This window comes from Anopheles coluzzii, chromosome 3, assembly GCF_943734685.1.
Source record: "Anopheles coluzzii chromosome 3, AcolN3, whole genome shotgun sequence".
NCBI lineage: Eukaryota > Metazoa > Arthropoda > Insecta > Diptera > Culicidae > Anopheles > Anopheles coluzzii.
In genome coordinates, this window is record NC_064671.1 from 18,608,593 (window position 1) to 18,630,497 (window position 21,905).

Below are 21,905 nucleotides of genomic sequence, written 5' to 3' on the forward strand. Positions count from 1 at the left end.
CCACATCGCAACAGTTCACACTCAATTTCGCAATGTTTGGAGCGCGCTTTTTATATATATTTATAGTTTACTGCTACTGCGATTAACAGACAATTTACAACTACACACATCATTAAATTCGATTGTTACAATAGACAGCACAAATAATCAGTTCGCTTTGCGGTACGATCGGTACGATCAATAACGATACAGACGCAGCAGAGTCTCATAAAACCCCAATGGATTTGGCCCCAAAAGATGACTTCCAGCTAAGAAAAAAACAAACAGTTTGATCACACGTTCGAAAGCTATCCCCCTAGTCAGTGCGCACGCTTAATGATGGCATAACAGCGTGCATGAGCTTTAACCACACAAAAAAAAATGCTTACGATTAGCATTCTTCTTCGCAGCAACACATCCCGCAGGGCACATCCCACAGTGTGTGTGAGTGTGTGTGTGTAGTGTCCCACTTTTTTTTTCTTTGCAGATTTAGTTGATGATTAGTGTTAGCAGCTTGTGCGTGCCGACATTAGTTTTTGCGCCTCTTGCGTAATGCACGTGCGTAGCGCGCCACATTACCGGGCTGGCTTAAATTACAGCGTCTGGCTGTGTAAGATGATCAAGTAGTAACAAAAAAACAGGCAAGACACTACTAATCAGAGATGCTGACTAGCAGCAGGGAAAATGCGCACACACTGCACGCCACTTTGATTAATTATGAAATGAGCTTTCGAGCCACAAACAACGAACCCCCCCGTGGGCAGCTGCAAATCCAAAGTCTCAAGAAGCGACAAAACTTCTTTCACAGAGCATAACATAAACAACTGTGAGCAAATGTTGTAACTAAACCATCCCTTTCCAGATTCGAGTGTTAGAGTTACCGGAGACTTACCTCGGGTGTAGGATGTATCGATGGCGCGCACAGGTCCGGGAAGCCAATCGCAAATATGGGGGCACGTGTCCTGGCCTTTGCAAGGATTCCGGTAGCAGCAGCTGAACGACGCGAGGTCACGCGGCAGACGCAGCGGCAAACACACTCAAACGCGCCACCCTGTTGGCAACACAAACAACCGAACCTTCCTCCCCTTTTGCCACAACAGGACCGAAACAGCGCGAAAGGTGTTCTCACTAGGATACCCGCCAAACAGAAGCACAAACACAGACGATGTAACACACACACACACACAAACACGTGCAAAGGGGTAACAGGATAACGGGGTTCTCTGTTTGTATGACGGAACCCTTTGCCCTCTTTCTCTCTCTCGCTTGGTGGAGTTATTTAATTTTTGCTTTATTTATAACTGAAAATGAGGTTTCACTTCACCACCACTAGCCTGAAACGACACAGCACACGCACACGGGCAAGAGCACACAGGTGAAAGCATCTGGGCGGCCTTTCGGACAAGGTGCAGCGAATGCTGCAGGTGAGTCTGGGAATTGGAACACACTGCCGCTGCTGCTGCCGCTGCTAGTTACAAAGGGGGGCTTTAAAAAGGGGGTCTTGAAAGGGCGGGGAAGGTTACTTCGAAAGCCCTCGACCACCGCACACTTGCGCGCGTTCTGGCGTTGTTGCGTATCGCAGCAAATGACAGCAGAACAGCGTGCGACGCGCGCGGTTGCGTTCTTTTTGCGCTTTCTCCAAATAAAGTGGAAATAAAGATATAAAGATATAAATTAATAACACACACTCACACCCATTGCTTGACTCTTACTGCTGGACACAAAGATGTCCGGACGCACTGCCACACTGCAATTAATGCAAACACATTCACATCGCAAAACAAAACACACACGCACACACCACCACCACCTTTGGCCGGAAAACAGTAGGTGCAAGTTGTTGTTGTTTTTTTTGTAACACTTTTTCTTCACTTCTATGATAACACACACCCGCATTTAATATGCTTCCTCACAATGCTTCACACATGTTTTCCACTGCAGCTACATCGCTGGAAAACTATAATCGCCCGCGGTTGCTTCTTTTTTTCCGCACTATGGCAAGTTCAATCACACCCAGAGAGCAAGCAAGCCATTTATTGTAACGCTAGAACGACTTGCAAGCGGTGGTTTCTTTGCGTTCTTTTGCTGGTGCCCCCGTTGCTGCGGTTGCCACGCAAATAATAACAATACGCGCACGCACGGAGCGAAAGTCGCTGCAAGGTGAAAGAGAGAGAGAGGGGAGGAAGTAGGAATTAGAAATGGAAAATTATTATAGAATTTTAAACATCACACTCACTGTTAACGGCGTATTTTTTACACACCAACACTTTTGTACATTAATTGGCACGTTTTTTTTTGTCTACACCGAACACATGATAATAAAAAAAACGGCTGCACACACTTCTATTTCTCTACGCAAGACGTCACTTTTGCGCTGGAAACGCATCGCCGCTTAGAACGCAGCGACGGTGTATGTGTGTGTCCGCGCTCTGACGGGTCCGTTTTGTTCATGTTTTATTTACTACGGGACACGAGGAGCTGCTGTTCCGGTGGCAGCAATCATATATAGTAAGAGTCCTCCTCCCTCATACTTCCTCATACGTTGCTTTTGCCCTGATTGTTGTTGCTGTTGGTGACGGACCGGTTGCTATGAGCGAGGGGCCGTTAGTGCGGTTAGTTTGTACACAAAGAATGAAAACACCCAAGGTGTGTGGGAGAAGAGGAACTAGCAGTTTTCTTGGCATGTTTCAGACACCCTTTAGTTTTGGAGTAGAACGATAGATTTTTGTTTTTTTTTATAAGATCTAACGGCACATAAAATGAAACATTGAACCACTTCGTTAGTTTCAATTTAAAATGGAGCTTTACAAAGTAAAAAAGCTGTATAAATTGGGCCAAATATACATTGCAATTAGTGCAAAACGCAAATGCAAATATATATTTTTGTAAATTTTGTATAACATGCGAAACAATCCGAACAAAGGTGTTTTCAACCCTGTTTTTGCCTAACAATAATAGTTTTACGAAAGAAGACGGATTAAAATACAATTAAAAAGATAGTAAAGGAATAGCAGAAGTGTAATCAGAAAACCAATAAGAATAACTCAACTTGAATTATACTTCAACCAAGATAAAGTTTGAAATATTAAAAAAAAAATAATTCACAAAACAATACGTGATAAAATAGAAGGAGTTTTTGAAAAAAAAAAATGAAATAAGTTAATACAGTAGCACAGTAAAGTAAAGTAGCACAGTCAAACAGTAGCACAACACGAAATATGTTTTACAGGGTTTTCCAGGGGTTCTCTCATGGTTATGGGACATTTCCTCGTCTCTTTCGTATGTGAAGTGAAATTCATATGATCGATTTTGGATTCAATGGCTATCTTTTTGAACAGGCGCCTTGGAATTTCCTATTGGATTGGATTTCCAAAAAGGTTGCTATACTAATCTCATTATATAATTCCTATTAGATTAAGTTCCATTCACCATTCCATTTCACAAAGAAAGAGTCGATAAAATGTCGTACAAATGTCGTCGTATGAGAACTCCTGGAAAACCCTGTATTGAAATGAATTAGTATTGAAAACAAAACCCGTATGCAAAATAAAAGTAATAAAAAATAATGTTTTTATGCAATGCAATAATCAATCAATTTAAATTAAAAAAAATCCTTGTTAAAGTGTAAAATTAGATAGAGTTAAGAAAAAAAAACTATAAAATTCGATCAGATAATCATTAAAAAACATTGTCAGGGAATAATTTGGGGTCATTCACCATTCAATAGCGAGAAGTAAAGGAAACAAACTCAATAAGTAGAATCTATTATAACAAAAATTCTTGATCAATATCATTTAAAGAATTTAGCATTCTATTTGACTTTTTTGATTAAATTTCGTTGATGCCTAATTCATTTTTTTTTCATTTTTTATAAAATGTCTTCCGATTATTAATATTATTATTTTTTTGTACATCTTCCAAAAACACATCTCGATTAGAGTTCTACAAATTCATCCTTTCACATCGTATGTACTGCTACGCTTACAGGTGTTGAAGAAGTAAGACACCGTGTAAGCCTTATTTACATGACTGTAAATCAAACCAGAAGGCCATTGTACCTCCAAGAACAACTGAAACGTGACCATATCAACCATATTCATTCAACTACTGCCATCAAACATGAAACATATCAGTTAGATGTGTTCGAAGTAAAAGCTTCTATGCCATAGAAAAAAAAAACAACCCTCTGTCCCAATAGGCTGCTGTTACAGCAAAAATACCCGGTTTACGCCTGTTTCAATTTCGCAAAGTCCCCCGAATAATATGCAACCACCACCTCCACCACCCAAGTTTACTGCCTCCTTCCCAACAAAATAGACCCCAAAACCACCAAACCGGGGTTGCCGCCTCATTTGTTGCCGACGCTGCCACCTTCTTCATTGCAACTTTGTAACCAAACTTTCGAAAAGATCGTAACATTCTTGGAGCAACAACAAACAAAAAAAAAAGATTGGACCTCGGTAACACGAAACTCGCCCACCACGGCTCACGTTTTGCGCTCCTTCAATTATTTTGCCAAACCTGCTCAGTTACGTCGGTGTTTGGGCGCTTGCATTTTCGCTTTCTTTTTTATTCTCCCACATCAATGGGACGGTGGGTTCTGTGTTGCCGATTTGCCACAACCAGACGACGACAGACGGTTTTCCAAGAAACAGGTAAAATGGGCTGATACCACAAAATCACTCTCGCGTGTGTGTGTGTGTGTGTGTGTGTGTGTGTGTACAGGGTGAGTGAAACAATCTTGTCCACGGATCAAGACCAATGTTCAGTCACAACAGCATGTTGAGGTGGCCTTTCAACGAGTTTACAAATAATAAACACGACAAAAGCCGGACATCGCACAGCACCGAGTTGTTTCTTTTTTTCTTCCTCTTCTTACCCCCCCGAAGTGAACCAAAGTTGTCAGATTAACTCGAGCCGGCTTAAGACACCAGTGGAGATCATTCAAATTGCCCCATTTTCTTGCAAACCAAAACGAAAAACACTAGAAAAACAAGCACCCTTTACTTTGTTTTGACCCACAGAAACAGGAATAAAAAACACAAAACAAAATCACAAGTGGATTGCAGTGGATCGTGAGCAAACACGGAATGCAGCAAAGCTTTCGCGTGCAGGTGCATTACAACAACCCACTCCCCATCCCGTGTCCCGTGGGGGTTGTATGCATCGCAAAGCTGCAATCGATCGCCTAGAAGGCCAACCACTCTGTCTGCGGCCAGTGTAATGTAAGAAGCCAAGACTCAACACACACACACGCGCGATCTGGTCGTCCAAGATCGTCGTCTGATTGGCATTCGCTTTGGTTTTTGGTGAAGGCATCCCGACCAACCCGTGCCGTCGTGTGTGTGTGTGAGTCGTGGTCGCCAATATCGTCGTTTGCCGCAACAAAACCAATTCCTTTTACGAAACGATACGTCGATCGACCGTTGGACGATTGTTTGCCGTGGCGGGGAACGGAAACGCGGATTGTGTCCCCCCAAAAATGGGCACAGCCAGCCGAAACCGGGAACACCGGATCCCGGCACGCACCCTTGGCCCCCGTACGTGCGTGCGTGTGTGCTTCTACTACTTCAAGTGGGGTCTAGAACGCGCCGCAATACCACTTTATACGGCGAGAACGTGGTTTGCGTGTGTCGTTTCACTACACACAGCTCATGCTCCCGATCGTTGTTCGATTGTCCAGTGACCCATCTGGCCGACTGGTGATGGTGGCAGTGTCACTGACTGGCAATGGCTTTGTTCTTCACCTGCTGCTGCTGCTGCTATGTAATGTGTTGTCGGATCACTCTTTTTTTTCGGCATTTTCATGGTTCGCTTTTGCTGCGATACGGTTTGCACAATCGCTCGAATTTACATTTCCTGCCGATTTTAAAGCACTGTCAAGCGATCATGTATCGATCTTCCATTCCTGTTCACACACAAAAAAACACAAATAACCAACACACACTCTTCACTTGTAAACCGTTTTATCCACACGCTTGTGTACTTCAATTTCATATCAATCATTGCACTTTCAACACACATTTACACATTCCCTATCAGTTCCTTCGACAATAGCTGCTTTCCAAACCATTCGCACCTTTCCCTACACACACACATACACGCGCGCACATTAACCCTTTTTACGTTGATAAAATACCACAAATCATGAAATTCACCTTGCTTTATTTTGCTTTTGTTTGTGTGCTAACGCGCTACGCCGTCACTGTCGAAATACCACGCCACTAAACTAACGCCACGGAAACGGAGCGGCGCCTGTACACGTGCGAACCGTTGAACGCATCGAAATGAAATGAGCGTCGGAGCTGTCTGTGTGTGCGCGCGCGGTTCCGGAGGCAGCTCATGCCGTTGCAAGCCCGGGGCAGATCGGGCACTCGCTGGGTGCCGCTCGGAAAGCTTCGTGCGCTGGGATGAGTGCGCAGGGGAAGCTGAGCGCACGGGTGAGCTACCGTGCGAGTTCCAACTGTTGCAACGGTTTTGTAAGGAACTTCCTTAAATGGATTTGTTCATCAGAAGCATAACTAAACTCAAAATAAGATACAAATAACAACGTGATGGTCCTTTAAATTAGGTTTGATGTTAAGTTAAAAAACACCTGTAAAGGATATAAATCAAAACTGTAAGAAATGTGACGAAGGAAAGCCATACCAGCAGAACTATTACTTAAAAAATTACACAAACCCAAATAAATATGAAGTGTAGAAGAATTTATTATAATGATAATGAAGTCTTCTTTCTCACAATGACTGTAACGATCTTTTCCCTATAAATATTTGATTTGTTGCAAAGAGTGGATTGGTTGGTGCCAAGATGGTAAATAGGTAATTTTATTTTCAATGTTTTAAAATAAATCATTCGTGTCAACCTACTGATGCAAAAAATGCAGATCAGGTGAATATTAATTATTTTCGTTCTCTGTGGGAGTAGCTCATATTTCTTCAAAAGATGAATGTAATAAAATCTTTGCTAAATCATTGTAAAATAATGCCAATAATGAGGTATAACGAATGAAAAAGCAATCCTGATTCTACCTCACCCTTTCTTTTAAATGTCAAAAGGAGCACAAATTAGACACTTTTTATTTAAAATATCATTTCTGTCTGGTATCTTAAAGGTAGTAATTAACAAAAAATTCAAAGACTATTTGAATCTTTAGAATAAGATGACTTCACAAAAAAAAAAAATAAACCAACTTTCACTAACCAGGAGTTAATCAGGAGTTAGGAGTTAACCAGGAGCTCAACAGTCTTAAGGGCAAAGCGTTAAATGTATGTTAGCTTGTAAATTAAATGAAAAAATTACTATGTTTAAATGATGATTAATGCAATTCAAGACCATTTTAAAAATAAAGGAAATAAAGAAATCTTTTTTTTTGCAGAAAACATCCCAGTTAGTTTGGAAAAGTAATAAAAACAAACAATTTATGATGCAAAGCCAAATTAAGATCATCTCAAGTACTTCTTCTTCTATTTGGCGTAACGTCCTACGCGGACATGCCGGCCTATACAGGCTTTCGAGACTTAAATCATTACCACGTAGCCGGATAGTCAATCCTTGCTACGGGGAGACGGTCATTGAGTCGTTCGAGTTGACGACTGTGCCACGGGATGAGCCAAGTACTATACATGAATTGAATAAAATAAGACATAGTAGCTCTCAAACATGTCGAAAGGTTCAGAAGATCAAATATGCTTGTGTATAGTAATGCTAATGTTGCTTATGAATGTAAACTTAACACCCCAGTCAACCAAAACTTGGCCAACTGCCAACTTCTATCTCAAACCAAAACAAACGAATGCAACCCTGTTGCGCTTCATCCAGTCTCTCTTTCTCCCACATGCACTCACCAATACGCTGCACTCACTCGTGCGAACTTTCTTCGCGCACTCAGCATGGCAAACACTCGTGGCGAGTGTCGCTGCCCGAAGCTTTTACTGCAGTGCGGCGGAGCTTTTCCTGGGCGGGGTGCAAAGCGGCGGGAATTCTTTTGAGTGCCCGCGGGTGCCCCTATCTGTTGCTTTCGGAAGTAGCTGCACCATTTATGCTGTGCACCACACCTGCCTCACCCATCACCAGCGCCAACAGCAGCAGCAGCGAACCGTGTGAACCTTGACCGCACCGTCGATATGCCGAACGAGCCTACCCGGGCATTTTCAGCTCTCGATGACGCGCACTCGTACGCACGACGGGAGCCTGGTTGGGTCGCACACACCTCCGTACGCTACACGCGGAGCGAATAATTGAATGGCGCGATTTTATGATTACACTGGCTAATGTGTTGTCTTCTTTTCAGGCGATGCTGAAGGTCTCATTTTTTTGTTTGTTCGTACTTTCCGATCGATAGCGAAGAGGTGGAGAAAATGCACCACCCAAACATTGGTTAAAGGTCGGTTCCGATACAACGGCACAGTATTGTTTGATGCTGCTTGTTGATGTTGTTGTGGCACAGCCCTGCTCGTCACCCGGCGCTCGTCACCCGAGCGGTCGCGGGCTGGCCAGGGCGAAAAATTAAACCAATCATTACCCTGCTCATTGATTATGTTTGCAATCGAACCATTGAAGCTTGGACACGTCCATTGTCGGCGTGTCGTGGCCACGGCTTCGTGCCAGCGGGCCCGGCTCAAGGCGAGCGCGTACAGTTATTGTAATTCGTTTCATAACTGTTTGCAACTGGCGGATCGTTATGGTGCGGTGCGCTCGATCGACTTTGATCGGAACGCGTTCGGCAAAACTTGGACGCCTGGGGTCTGGGAAATGGTAAAGCTTCGGAGCCCCAGAGGAGCGCCGCAAAGTTTCGAGCAAATGCAATTAAGCTAAATCTTTTGCTCGTTTGCTGGACGCTTTTGGAGCATCGCGGGCAGGGCGCACCTATCTTCGTCATTCGACTAGTTTGGTACGTCAGCAACCATCGCACGGACAATGCAAAGTTCGTTCTTGTTTAGCGTCCGCTACAATTGGTTGCCGGAGCCGAAGTTCATAAGGCCAAGTTCATTGGCTGGCGCTTTTTTTCCCCCATTCGCGAACGCTATAAGAGAACGATAGAGTGTTTGGCGGAATATTGCGCTAGCTCTCACTATTAAACAATAGCGCACAGCGCGTTCTGTTGCAACATTCCATTGCCGTTCTCTTCTGCTGTGTCGATTGTTATCTCTTCCTTTGAACCTCTTCAACCCATTCGATTAATCTCGTATCGATCTTGCCCTGCAAGCGTTCAACGCGTTCAATCGTATCTTGCGATGCTTGACGAAGCTCTTGCTACGGGAAATGATGGACCTACAGAGCTGGGTCAATTTTATGAGCCGAACACGCTCGTGCTGACCTTCTGCCCAAGCTGACCATTTGTTGCGGCAAATTATCTGCCAGATCAAAAATAAAACAAAAAAACGAAGCAACATTCTTTACCGAAGCGTTCAAAGAGAGGCAACCATTTTTATATTAATCCTCTCACCAATCGATCAAAGCAGATGGATGCTCCCCCAACATGCACTAAAAGTGAATTATCTCACAATTTCCTCCACTTTCTGCACATCAGCGGCCGGTGTGGATGGATTTTTGGGGCCAACAAAAACCCAGCCCCCCCCCCCCCCCCCCCCCCCCCCCAAAGCAACACCTCAATCGGGTTAAAATTTCTCCTAATTTATCGATTTCATCGCTGGTCCACCAATCTGGCCACACCGTCCACGGGTACGGGTAAAACGAAGGTGAAGGTTAATCAACTATCTATATCTAGCGTGCTGCGTCTGACCAGCTGACTTCCCGCTGAGTCTTCCAATGTGGTGGTGGGGGGAGCGGAAGGAGGTTTGCAGGTTTTTCAGGTTGCTTTTTTAGCGTGCGATTCGATATGTTTTTAATTTTTCGCCTCTTTCTCGTTGGCAGGAGAAACAAAAGCCATCACAGCACACTTTCCGCACAGGCGAAAGCATAAATCGTGCTGCTGCCTTCGACGGGGTGGGAGAAGGTGTGCTATTGGCTCGGGTAAAGGGCGATGCAAGCTGCAGAACTGGTGTGGTGGAAACGGAGAGTGACTGGGCTCATTTGTAATCAGCTGGCGATAGTGATCTTCTTGTGTTTTGTGTTTTGCTCGTTCGCTCGCTAGCCTTAACCCTGATAAATCCCTCACCACCTTTGCTGCGGCGGGCCGGGCACTCAGAGGCTGCGGAGTGGCGTGCTGTGGCACTCACAACGAAAACCGACGCCTGACCGAACGTGCCTTTCGACGGTGCGGCGGTCAAACTCGGCCGCTCGATTAAATTCGCACGGGTATGTTTGGAATTTAACGGTTCTGATGAAGTGATGAAGCTTTGCCCCCAAACGAGCAGAACATTTCACCAGTAATAGAATCGCTCCGGGGCAAACATTACTGACCCTGCTCGGTTGGACTGGGCTATCGTGCTTTTTAGCTCTTCTGCACGCGGAGAATTGGTAGTTGGCAAAACAAGATTTTCAGCGAGCAGATAAATCAGCAGCAACCAAACGATCCTTCCCATTTCGCAGCGTAAAAACAACGAAAGCCCATTTCGACGGGTTAACGAATCGTTGCCAATTAAATTGCAATATTTCCATTCCTTCAAAATAGCTCGTCCGATTGCTCCATAAATCAATGACGTCCCGGGCACTTTGCTGTGTGTGTTTGTGTGGATGGGATTAGCAGGCTTACTAAGGTCGTCGGTGCTGCTGGTACTTTTCCATTAGCTATTCTTACGCACCACCAGCTTTCGGACGGTCCAGGTCGAGCACGAGAAAATGAAGCTAATAAAGTCTTTTGGGGCTGGTACCGTTTTTGGGGCTCGGTTTTCTCGCAGCAACCCATCAACTCGCAGCATGATTGATTCACTGTTCAGCCGAGGCGTTCCGGAGTGCGAGTGCGGGCAATTCAAGCTACACTCAAGCCCTCAAGATGAGTGGTCGGAGCTCGCCGCAGCCGAAGCGAGGGTTCGTCGTCTGCTCCCGAGCGCAAACCACACGCGACCAAAAAGCTCTCATTTGCGGATGCCCTCTACCGACTGTTTGGTGCGCTCTCGCGCGCTAGAAGCGAAGGGATTGCTGGCTAACGCTCCCCGCAAAGGTATCACCCAGCCGCACGAGCAAACTGGTTCGCCTTTTCCATCAACGAGCCGAGCATGAACCGTATGCCCAGCCAACAACGACGTCCGTGGCAGACCCAAAAAAGGGATGAACCCCTGGAGGCTAACAGCAGCCGCAACACCAGACTGTTGCTTCCCTATGCAAAGTCCGCAGCGCTCTGTGAAGCCTTGCAGCTGGTCCGGCCGGGGTTGATTCGGTTGTGGTTTGCCTTGGATTTGCTGCGTTTCCGTTTTCCGAGCGCTGATGGGTTGGTTTCCGCTGTCAGCGGCAGCCACTTGTTTGCCTCCTCGGGCGCAGCCGATGACGACATCGTTCCAAACCACAATGCTACGCACCGGAACAACAGCAGAGTGACCTGCTAATTAAAAACCTTCCTCCAAAACGCACCGCCACCCCAGACATAACTGATTGTCGTTCATTGGAAAGCTCTCCCTTCCTTTTTTGTTGTCTTTACGTGTCTTTGATGATATCCGATTGAATGCCGTAATGGTAGGAAGATGAAAAGGATTCCGGCACTGGTTCTGCATAGAGCGGTATTTGCAATCAAGACAAACACATACATACGGACGCAGGTAGAAGGACGATGCTCAACAGCATCCTGCCCTGGTTTGTCCTTGGTTCGGTCGTGAAGTACTTGGGCTAGTCGTTATGCACTTATGGCCAAAGGCAACCCAAAAACAACAATCTCTCTAATGGACCATTGAGATTTCTAAACGAAGTCGAGCGGTTTCAATTCTTGGAAGCTTGCAGCAACACAAAACTGTTATCTTTTCCAGCGCCAGGTAAAGCACGCAAGGTGCAAAGGATGCTCGAGGATGATCTAAAGGTTATCCATAACCATAACAATAATTACGACCAGAGCAAGAAAGAAACAATAGCATCATAAAGGTTTAGGGAGGCGAATGGGATTTTTGAGCGGAAAGTGGAAGTCTGTGCGCAGTAAAAACATTGAACGAACGGTCATGTTGGCAAGATTCTGTTCTGTGGATGGTTGGAAACATCAATGGGAGAACGTAGGGCCGAGTCAGATGCAGAGCGGTTGTGTTGTTCAACTGCAGATGATTATGTTCCATCTATAACGACGGGAAAGGCTTTGAAAGCTTGTAACAATATTTTCATAGCACGCAATGTAAACATTTGAGTCAAAAAGCAAATCAGCACGCTTGTTGCTAAAAAATCATCCAACAACTAGCATTATCCTGATATTATGTTATCAACATCGCTCATAGCAATTTGTTCGGGTATGCATCGGCTCTGGAAGGAATGATATAAATTTAACAAAGAAAGACCCGGGAACTGAACAACATTCTGAATTAATATCGAGTCTAATCCATTGGATTAAACCTATATGAACCCTATTTGGAAATAACTTATGGTCAAGCCCTGAAACAAGATTTCTTCATACGGTTACGGTTATGGCTTATGATGTAGAACCAGGAAATTCTCAATTCCAGGATTTAAGGGATAATCGATTATCTATCTTGTCTAAGACATGCTGAAAGAAACAGTTTGAAAGAACTAGTAACAGGCATCAAGCAACGCTAATAGAAATCAGGAAGTATAATGCGATATACTTCTTCAAAAAGTATGATTTAATCAAGGCAAATTGTTTAGTATGTAGAATTTCAAAGACATTGAAGACTATAGCATATTTTATCGGATAAATTATGTTAAACACTCCAATATGTTTAAATGAATCATTTGAAAACATTCTATCAAGTGAATATCTTGGTTTTACGACATACAATGTCAACTAGCTTTGCTATCTTCAAGTATATTCTTAAACCCAAGAGAAAACAAGCTCATAAAAGCTCAAATCGACGACGATAGCCACAGTGATGTTTAGCTGATGTATCCCAGGTCAGTTTTTAAGGATGAGAATTCAATCTCATCACTGCTACTACACCTGTGGGAATAAAATATTAAGCTTGAGTTTCCCTTTTACGGTACAAAACCCTGATGATGCTTAATAAATAAAGCAACAAATCAATTTGTAAATGAATTATTAAAACTAATTACCATCTTTACCTCACGGATTTTGATCTAACCCTGGGAAAAGCTGTAACCAAAAGCTGCAGATGCATATAAAATACTAAATTATCTCTAACGAAGGTCGCAGAAAAACAGGTAACAACGTTCTAAACTATTGGAATTATTTTCTAATTAAAACCTCTTCCAAATATGATTAAAAATTCATTTTTTTACGAATTTAGTCAAGTTATTTCTGTGGAATTATTTGACCTCCATTTAATTCATGCAATACAGCACCTTTAATGCAATCCATCGTGTTATGAAAGTTGAGTAAATCTTTGCATCAGAAATACCAACTCAAAAAAAAACAAGCAAACACAACGTAAAATGTTTACTCACCGTTCTTTCCGGAATGAAAACAGATGTTCATGTGCTAATCCTTTGCTTGCCTTGGAAAATTCAGTGGAACGATTTCACCTCTTCCCAGAACACACGTCAGAGCTAGGAAAGGGAATAATATTTACGGCCAGTTGGTGGTTCAAAACTTTCCCAAATCTTCCACAAACGTGATTAACTGGAGCACATACACACACAGACAGACAGTTCCGGTTGGCAGTCCAGTCCGACTGCATCGTGCCAGCAAGCTTGTATTTACATTTTAAGCTAGCAAAAAGCAGCCAACGATCATGTACAAATCTTGTCGGATTTTCACATGCACCAAAGCACCACGGCACGATGCTGAAACCCTGCACGATCCTTACCCAGCTGGCCAGCCTGACCAGCCGCCGCCGAGGGATGGATCGAAAACTTCAAAGCCACAAATGCGGGATATCATGAGGCGGGAGGTGCGAACACTTTCCACCATTCTTGCCCATACCCGGTCGGTGGGTTCCCTTTGCAAATACTGAAGCCGCACACTTCCAACCGAAACGAACGTGACCTTGGACGGTGGTAGGCTGCACACTGAAATCGTGAACACATGGCGTGGAAGCGAGCTGCATTCGATGAATCGTTGCACCCTCAGCAGTTGCACCGAACCGAGCAGAGGATGGCGCAGTGCGACGAACGACGAAATAACGACCATCGTGCCGCATCAGACCTCAAGCATCCTCGCGCGCGCGCGCCTGTTATCGCCTCATCGCTTCTACGCCGCCGGCTAGAAAACGGTTTCGCGCGACATCCCCCCAAAAAGGGATGAGCGGCTCCAAAGAAGGCAAGCAATAATTAAGGGCTTCCTGCGACTGTTTTGCAGCCCGGGCCGATGTGCGGGTGGCGATGGCGTGTGAATCCGTAGATTATACGGCGAAAGGATAAATCCTTCCCCAGACCTGCCACGCCACACGAGATTCGCTGAAGTGCACACAATTGGTTTAGAGTGCGCTTCTTTTTTTTCTTCTTTTGCTTGGATTACCTATACCGAGCTTTGTTGCAAGAGTTGGCTTACAGGGGAGAGCAAAAAAAAAAGGTAATACTATTCCCCACGTACTATTCGTTCACATCTAGCTAGCTTTAGCGTAGAGTCAGTAGAGGTCACATCATCCAAAGCATCTCTTCCCACAACACAACATCGCCGCAGAAAGAAGCAAAAGCGAAGCTGAGCAAGATGAACGGCGGGCTACGTTACGGCCGTACCGACGGAAGCAGTATTTTAAAATTCCACCGGGATTAATTCGTTCATTTACATTCAACCCGGGTGCCGAGGGTAGAAAATCTGCAATTATCCCTCCTGACCCGGGACCTGAACGGCGGGAGGACGCAAAAAAAAGAAGGATGAACCAACCGCTCCCGAACTGCTCGATCGTTCTGATAAAAAGTGATATTTGAGTAATCGACCAAGCAATTGGATTATAATGGTAGCAGCATCGACCCGACGGTAGCCCGAGGGTGGAATCGAATCTGTTCTCTGCTCATTTTTTGTACGTTTCAACCGAACCGGGTTCGATTTTTCCTGAGTCATCATGCGCGCCGGAGAAGCACCAGCGCGCTAGAACGGAAGTACTTACACCCCGAACCCGACCGGCACGGCCATATTCGCTTGCAGGCGTAAAATTTGCTGACGGACTTCATCAACTATCATCTTCACCACCAGCATCATCATCGTGATCGTCTGAGATCGATGCGAGAGGTGCTTTTTCTCCCTCTTTTTTTTTAATTTCCTTACACTATACACGGTGGCATTTTTCTCACGCTTTTGGGGCATGAAAATTTTAACCAACCCTCCTCAAAAGGCTGTGTTCCCCTGCTTCCCAGTGGGGGCCGGGCGCACGCAATTAGGATGTTTGTGATTATGTTAAAAGAAGTGAAACAAATAATTGGATTGCTTCGGTTGCAAGTCATGCGAATTTGTGCGACTGATAGAGAATGGTTGATGTGGGGGGGGGGGGGGGGGGGGGGTAGGTGGAGAGGAATCGATTCGGCAAACAACATCAACCAAACGCACAGTATGTGTGTGTGTGATAAGGAAGGCGAAGGAGGTAGTTTGCTTTGCACACTCTCGCTTTTTTCGCTCGGTAAATTGCGCGTATGATTTCAACTGGTAGAGTGTTTCCTTTTTCAACGACTTGTGAGTAAAATTTGCACAATTAAATTCTTTATCAAGGTATGTTTTAATAAGATTTTTTTATTGAGTCTCCAAATAGCAGCAAACGCAAAAGAGGAGTTTTGGTTGGAGTGCTGATTTGTATGAAGTTTTGAACACATTTTTGCAAAAATAAATATTATATTCGATTTACAAAAGTTATACAAAAGTCATTAGTTAAAACTAAGTACGGAGCTAAAATGGCTGGAGATTTATATAACAGACACAAAAATGTAAAAACAAAAGATGCTTTTGCCTCAAGAAACACTTTTTTCTATTTCAGTTATATTATTTAATTCATGTTAATAAGCGTATTTATTTAGAAAATAATGCCTAAACTAAAATGTAGAAAACTGTGTGTATGGTTTCCTTAACTTATTCATTTTCTTATACCTGCTTTCCCTTACTTATTTAAATATGTATTAATCTACTCACATCATTATCCTTTTTACTTACTTATTTAAAGTATTACTTACATATTAAATCACTTGCTGTCTTATTTTTTTGTTATTTACTTCATTATTTAGTTACTAACTTTACAACTCACTTACTTTCTTACTTACCAAGTTACTTACATAGCTACTTACATATTTTCAAAGTCAATGTTTTGGTTATTAACTTATTCCTTATTAGCTTTTAACTGTCTTACTTACTTCCAAATGATAATCTTACTTATCTAGTTTTTCACTTACCTTTCTATATACTTGCTTGCTGACTTACTTCATTTCTTATTTTATAACTTACTTAATTAATTACTTATTCACTTAATAGCTTACTTATTTACCTATCTACTTACATATATACTAATTAACTTAAATATTTACTAACCTACTTTTATACTTTCATATGCATTGTTTTAGTTAGTTAGTTAGTTAGTTAGTTACTCACTTACTCTCTTACTTACTTGCTTATTTCTGCTTGCTTCTTATTTTATTACATGCTTACTTTTTCTTCTTGCTTACTAATCATCTTACTTATGCTTATTCTTATATTTCCAATCTATACGTCCTCACGTTTTACCATTTTAGTGGAATTATTTCCATATTTCCGTAGGTTTTCAGTTTTATCGACCTAAATTCAAAGACAATTATTGACTTTTTATAGTGACATGCCTCTAGCACGATGAGTAAGATCGTGTATACATGGAGATATCATGGAAGGCGACAAAGAGCCATTAAATTGCGTGGAGAGCAATTGATTCATTTTATTACAAAACATCCTACCCATCGAAACGATTTATGAGCCGAACAAGTATTGAAACAATTTTGCAACATCTAAGTGCCAACTAAACGATTGTGGGAAAATTCTTTCACCCGTTCCTTCCATCGATTAAAGCCACACGTAAGCCCCACCGGACGGTATTGCGCTGCGACCATTAGCAATCGAGCCAATAACATTTACACGCGCTACGTGCCACTGCAGCTTCCGTGGCCATTGCACACCCCGAAGACGTTGTATAATGCATTCCCTCCGTAACCTTAGCACGAATAATTAGAAAACACAGCGCCCACTGGATAACGTTTTCGCACCCGGTTTCTACCACCCGAGGGATACTCTACCCGCTCTCCTCTTTGCGCCAGTCTGCAACTAGCAAAAGCAACATTCAAAATTATGAGACATCTGCGTCCAGGCCACCGTCCGCCGTTCTATTCGATCCTCAAGTGCATTGCGCAATTTCGCGACCTTTGAACGATCTGCCCGGTGCGCGAGCCGTGGCTAGACGTGGTGCACCGTTTCGCCTCTAAAGCCACCAATGCTTCGGCCCGTCTCGAATGCTCGTTACTTTTCGTAGCTATATTTAGCGCCCCGGTGGAAAACTCGTTTCTGTGTTTGTGTTTTTTTTTGTTTTTTGCTCTTTTAACTGGAACCCTTTCCGCGCTTTGTGCTGCAAAGGTTGGCGTCTTCGTGGCCACTGCAGCGCTCCCAAATGCAACTTTTAGCTGCAGCTGGCTGTAGCACCATCCCGCGATTCTGGTTCGTGATGTATCCCTTCCAGATTGTGTTTTGTTTGCTGGGCCGTCCCACCGGTGCTGCTACAAACGCACCGTGCTTTACACGGTACCGGTGACCGTTACGGCGCTGCTTATGGCAACGAGTCACCAGCAAACGCTCTAGTCTAAACCCCAACCGACCAAAGGTCTGCAGTGGTACATTGGGGGGTGAAATCAAGCGAAAGCTAACCCAGTTTTTTCTGTTCAGTAACGGTCGGATCACAAAGCTAGGTAGAACAAAGTCCGAACGGTTTTGTTGGGGTCAGAGCGATGAGGCTCGGATGCAAGCTGAATGTGGAAGGGTTCTGTGTAGGTTCATATTTAACTTTGAAAACAAAGCTATCGAGGTCTAGAAAATTATTGGTTTCAAAGATATTTTGAAATAAATAACACTTATTAAAGTAACCTACAGTGAAACCAATTAGCGAATATGTAATTATACCATTCATTTATATTCAAAATGACATCAAACAACTGAATCAAAGCTGCCATAAAGCTCCTATCTGCATTCAACACACTCTTCCTACACTACATCTGACGTGCATTCGTCTGCTAGTTTGTACCTTATCTCATGAGCTATTGTAGTCCAGCCAAAAGAATCTCAGAGCAGAAAACACATCACGCCGTACAGCAACCAAGCCCTTGTGCACGACTTTACCATAAGCAAGCGTAGACAAAATGTGCTGTAAAAAAAGGGTTATCCATCGCTACATGCTGTGTGTTAGTTTATTAGCAAAAGCGAGTAGCAATAGGGTGTTCAGAATTTGTTTTGTCTATATTTAAAATCGAATCGAAGAATTAAAAGTAACATTTGCTTATGACATTGCAAAAACAACAGAATTACAAGATTTGCATAATTTTAAAAATGTACGAAGTATTTTACTTTTTTTTGTAATGTTGAATACTCAGAACATCGTTTGTTAAATTGTCATAAGACAATAAGACACCAGTATGGTATACATGAACCCAAGATCTACACAAAATCACGCAGATTTGTTAGAAAATTGGGATTTTTACGAAATCGAAACGTAAACAAGGTTGTTCACTTAGCAACTGGCCATAGTTTCAGTCTTTGTATAGACAAAAGTTCAGGTATTGGTTCTGTTCCAAGCTTTAATGAGTAAAGGTGATAATTTCCAGATGTGCAAGAAACAGCCTTGGCCACTGATAATGTTTTTAGGGCTGGTATGTTACCTGAATATGAAGATCAAAATTCAGAAGTTTATACTAGGATTTACTTGATCTGGCTGTCTTGGAAATTGGGTGCTCGGATCAGTGCGCCATAATTCTGAGTTTAATTCAGTATCACAACAAAATCAATGTTCTTATTCTAGTAGACGGAATGAACTAAATTATTCTTATGGACTTGTTCCTGTAGTCTTGCTATTCTTCCTTTTGCCGAATGTCTGGATTCGTAAGCTACTTTCGGATATGGTTTACTTATTCGTTTAGTTAATAACCTTGTTCTAGTATTTATCCATAAAAACAGCTCATACATTATGCCATTGAAGCGTAAGGAATCAAAAGAGTTTAATGTATAGAAACTTTATACTGCAAATTCTTATTTCATAACATGAAGAATGTAGAAACAATCAAAGAAATCTATACAAATGATTTAAAACTTGCATTAATTAAGCATAAGCATTTTTAATGTAATGTATTGAAATTATAATGTTACAGTGTGATACGAAGAAAGTAAGTAAAATCTGTAATTAAATTTAAAAAAATATTCCCTTGACCAACACTGTATTGGGAAGCGTATTCTTCAACAAACTATTACTTAAATTATAAATAATCTTTTAACAGAATTATAGACACTTTGCATGTACATCAAAGAGTAATTCTAAGTTTTCCAATACATTGAACAACATCTACTAAGGCAATATAAAACAAATTGTTATAAAACATAGTAACATAAAAAACCATTCCAAGAACCTTCTCGTTCGACCACACGTTGACTGTTGAACCACCCTTTGTGTGCAGCCAGTGCGCCCCACAGCTGCACTTTTTATGCACCAGATATTCCAGATACTGTAGCAAGTATTGTGTGTTAGTGTGCTTCCCCCCCCCCCCCCCTGTCTCTCACTCTCTCTTACTCTCTATCCTTTTTATTTCAATTTAGCTCCAATCTTTGACCATGCTTTGGCTCACTCTTTGGCTTTTGTTTCATCCCATGTTGGCTTTTCACTTGGACGTGGTGTTTGAACGTAACCAGCTCACAAGTAGTGGTGGTAGTTATAGTAGGTGTACACTAGGTGAGCATGGTGCCGGTGCTGGTAGCTGATGAAATATCGATACAACAAGCGCACAGTACTAGAACAATAATACACATAGCCACACACACACACATAGAGAAACAACATGATTCGCGTTGCAGCGCAGCAAATGAATTCAAGGGCAACCTGGGGGGAAGACCTTAGCAAAGCCAAGCCAAAAGCATAGCGCCCGCCGAGTCAGCCAGCGTGCGCCATGACCGTTCTCGGAACCATCGATGTGTGCAGGAAGTAATGAACTTTTGCTCGAGAATAAATTGTTCACCCACCCGTCTCCCTGTACCTGAGGTACGCGTTCCTGTTCCTGCGGTGTTGGGAGAAACACAGCAAAGCATACCGGGAAAATCATAGCCCAAACCGAACAACTGCAATGTTGTTGCGTTTGGGTATGAGTGTGGTGCTTCTTTCACTACAGTTTTCCCGAATCTTCTTCACAGTCGCTACACTTAAGACATGGTTAGTGACTACTCCAGGTGGAATCATTTCAACATTGGTAAAGAGGGTGAATGCGGCTGGTAGTGAGTGTCCTGAACCGGAAACGATGTTTCATGCTCTGCTGCCCATTGTTGGTAGGAGCAAAACATCAGGAAAACACATGAGGATGCTTCTGATCGGAATGGGCAAAACCATTCTTCGGTTGCATCGGTTAAATCTTATGACTTTGCAGTTGCATCTCGTATGTGGGGTAGTAAGAACTATCTCATACACACACACAGTAGCCCAAACAAACTCAGCTGACACATCGGCTCGACCGAGGCTGAGGTGCAATGAGTTAGATTTTCTTTGCTACACACTCAAATACCACATGCATTTCGCCGCAAAATCACACGTCAGCAGACAAATTGAATTTAATAATGCAAATAAGCTGCTGCTGCTGCTGCAATGCTTTCACGCTGCGTCCAACCTTCCCTCCACATCGTTGATTAGACCCCGTGGACTGTGCAATGGTTCTCTCGCCCACGACGATGCACTCCACGACGACGACGCTAATGATGATGTTGTTAATGATGAGCCCGGTGATGACGCGCCAACTCACCAACCAGCTTGCAGCGTGGTGCAAGTGCAATTACGTAATGCCAACGAGCGCCCGCGCCCACGCTCACGCGGAACAAAACGGACGGACAAAACCGATGCGCTGACACGGTCCAGGCCTGCCACTCGGTGCATCCTGCAGTCCGCAGACACACGAGGCAAACCAATTGAAGAGCAATGCATTGCTTTACACCCCCTTGTAGCTTTGAGGCCGACACACGATGACGAATGGTTGCGGTAAAAGCGAGGCAGCGAGGTACGGGGAATAAGGGCCCAAGACATACTTACAACAAAAACTGGCTCACTTAGCCAAACCGGGACCGGGGAGTGCATCGAATCGCATCATCGTTCGAATTGTCATTGATTGCGCGGGGCAGCAGAAATTGCAGATCAAGATCGTGGCCTCGATTCGTCCCGTTCGTATCGCGGTATGAGATGCGGAATCCTTCCAGCGAAGGGGCAAACTAACAGCCCAAGTCCCGTTTAGGGGCATTGGTACGAAAATTATCCCCTCAAACGGCCGCACGGCCATGAGTGCCGTGACAAATGGAGTCGAGATTTGTGCCGGTGCTTGGGACATCAGTAATTCCACTTATTTTAATATCACATCGCTCACTGAGGCGCTATCTCCATCTCGCTCTTGCCTTATTCTGCGTCTTCAATCAGCGTATATTGCTTTGAAGAACACGACCAACCAAGAAGTTGTGCACTTCTAACCATTTCCATACAATCGAGCACTTCCAGCGAGGGAGGAAAATGGTTGAGTTTTTAAAAGTCCTTTGTCCAGTTTTTTTCCGCCCCTTCCACCGCATCGGTACTCGCTGGGGGGTAGTGCGACCCATCAGTTCAGCGGGGTTTAATTTACCTGTCAAATGCAGGGGAGAATGTTCCATTTCGGAGGAAAATTGCAATTTCCCTGATCAAGGGATTTTCGGCACTGAAGCTTCGTTTGTGGTTCGCGGTGGCTAGGGTACGTGAGTCGTTCTTTCAATGCTC

General features: G+C 43.5%; 1 protein-coding gene across 2 annotated transcripts in view; it reads right to left on the reverse strand.

Moving 5' to 3' along the window:
• Positions 1-6,321, reverse strand: part of LOC120957385 (uncharacterized) — a 74,861-nt gene extending 68,540 nt beyond the window's left edge. For both annotated transcript variants that reach the window (XM_040379576.2, XM_040379575.2), the window contains exons 1-2: positions 6,138-6,321; positions 872-2,132 (exon numbers count right to left, since the gene is read on the reverse strand). The gene's annotated coding sequence lies outside the window, so the exon portion shown is untranslated. The remainder of the gene's footprint in view (positions 1-871; positions 2,133-6,137) is intronic.
• Between the last annotated feature and the right edge of the window lie 15,584 nt (positions 6,322-21,905).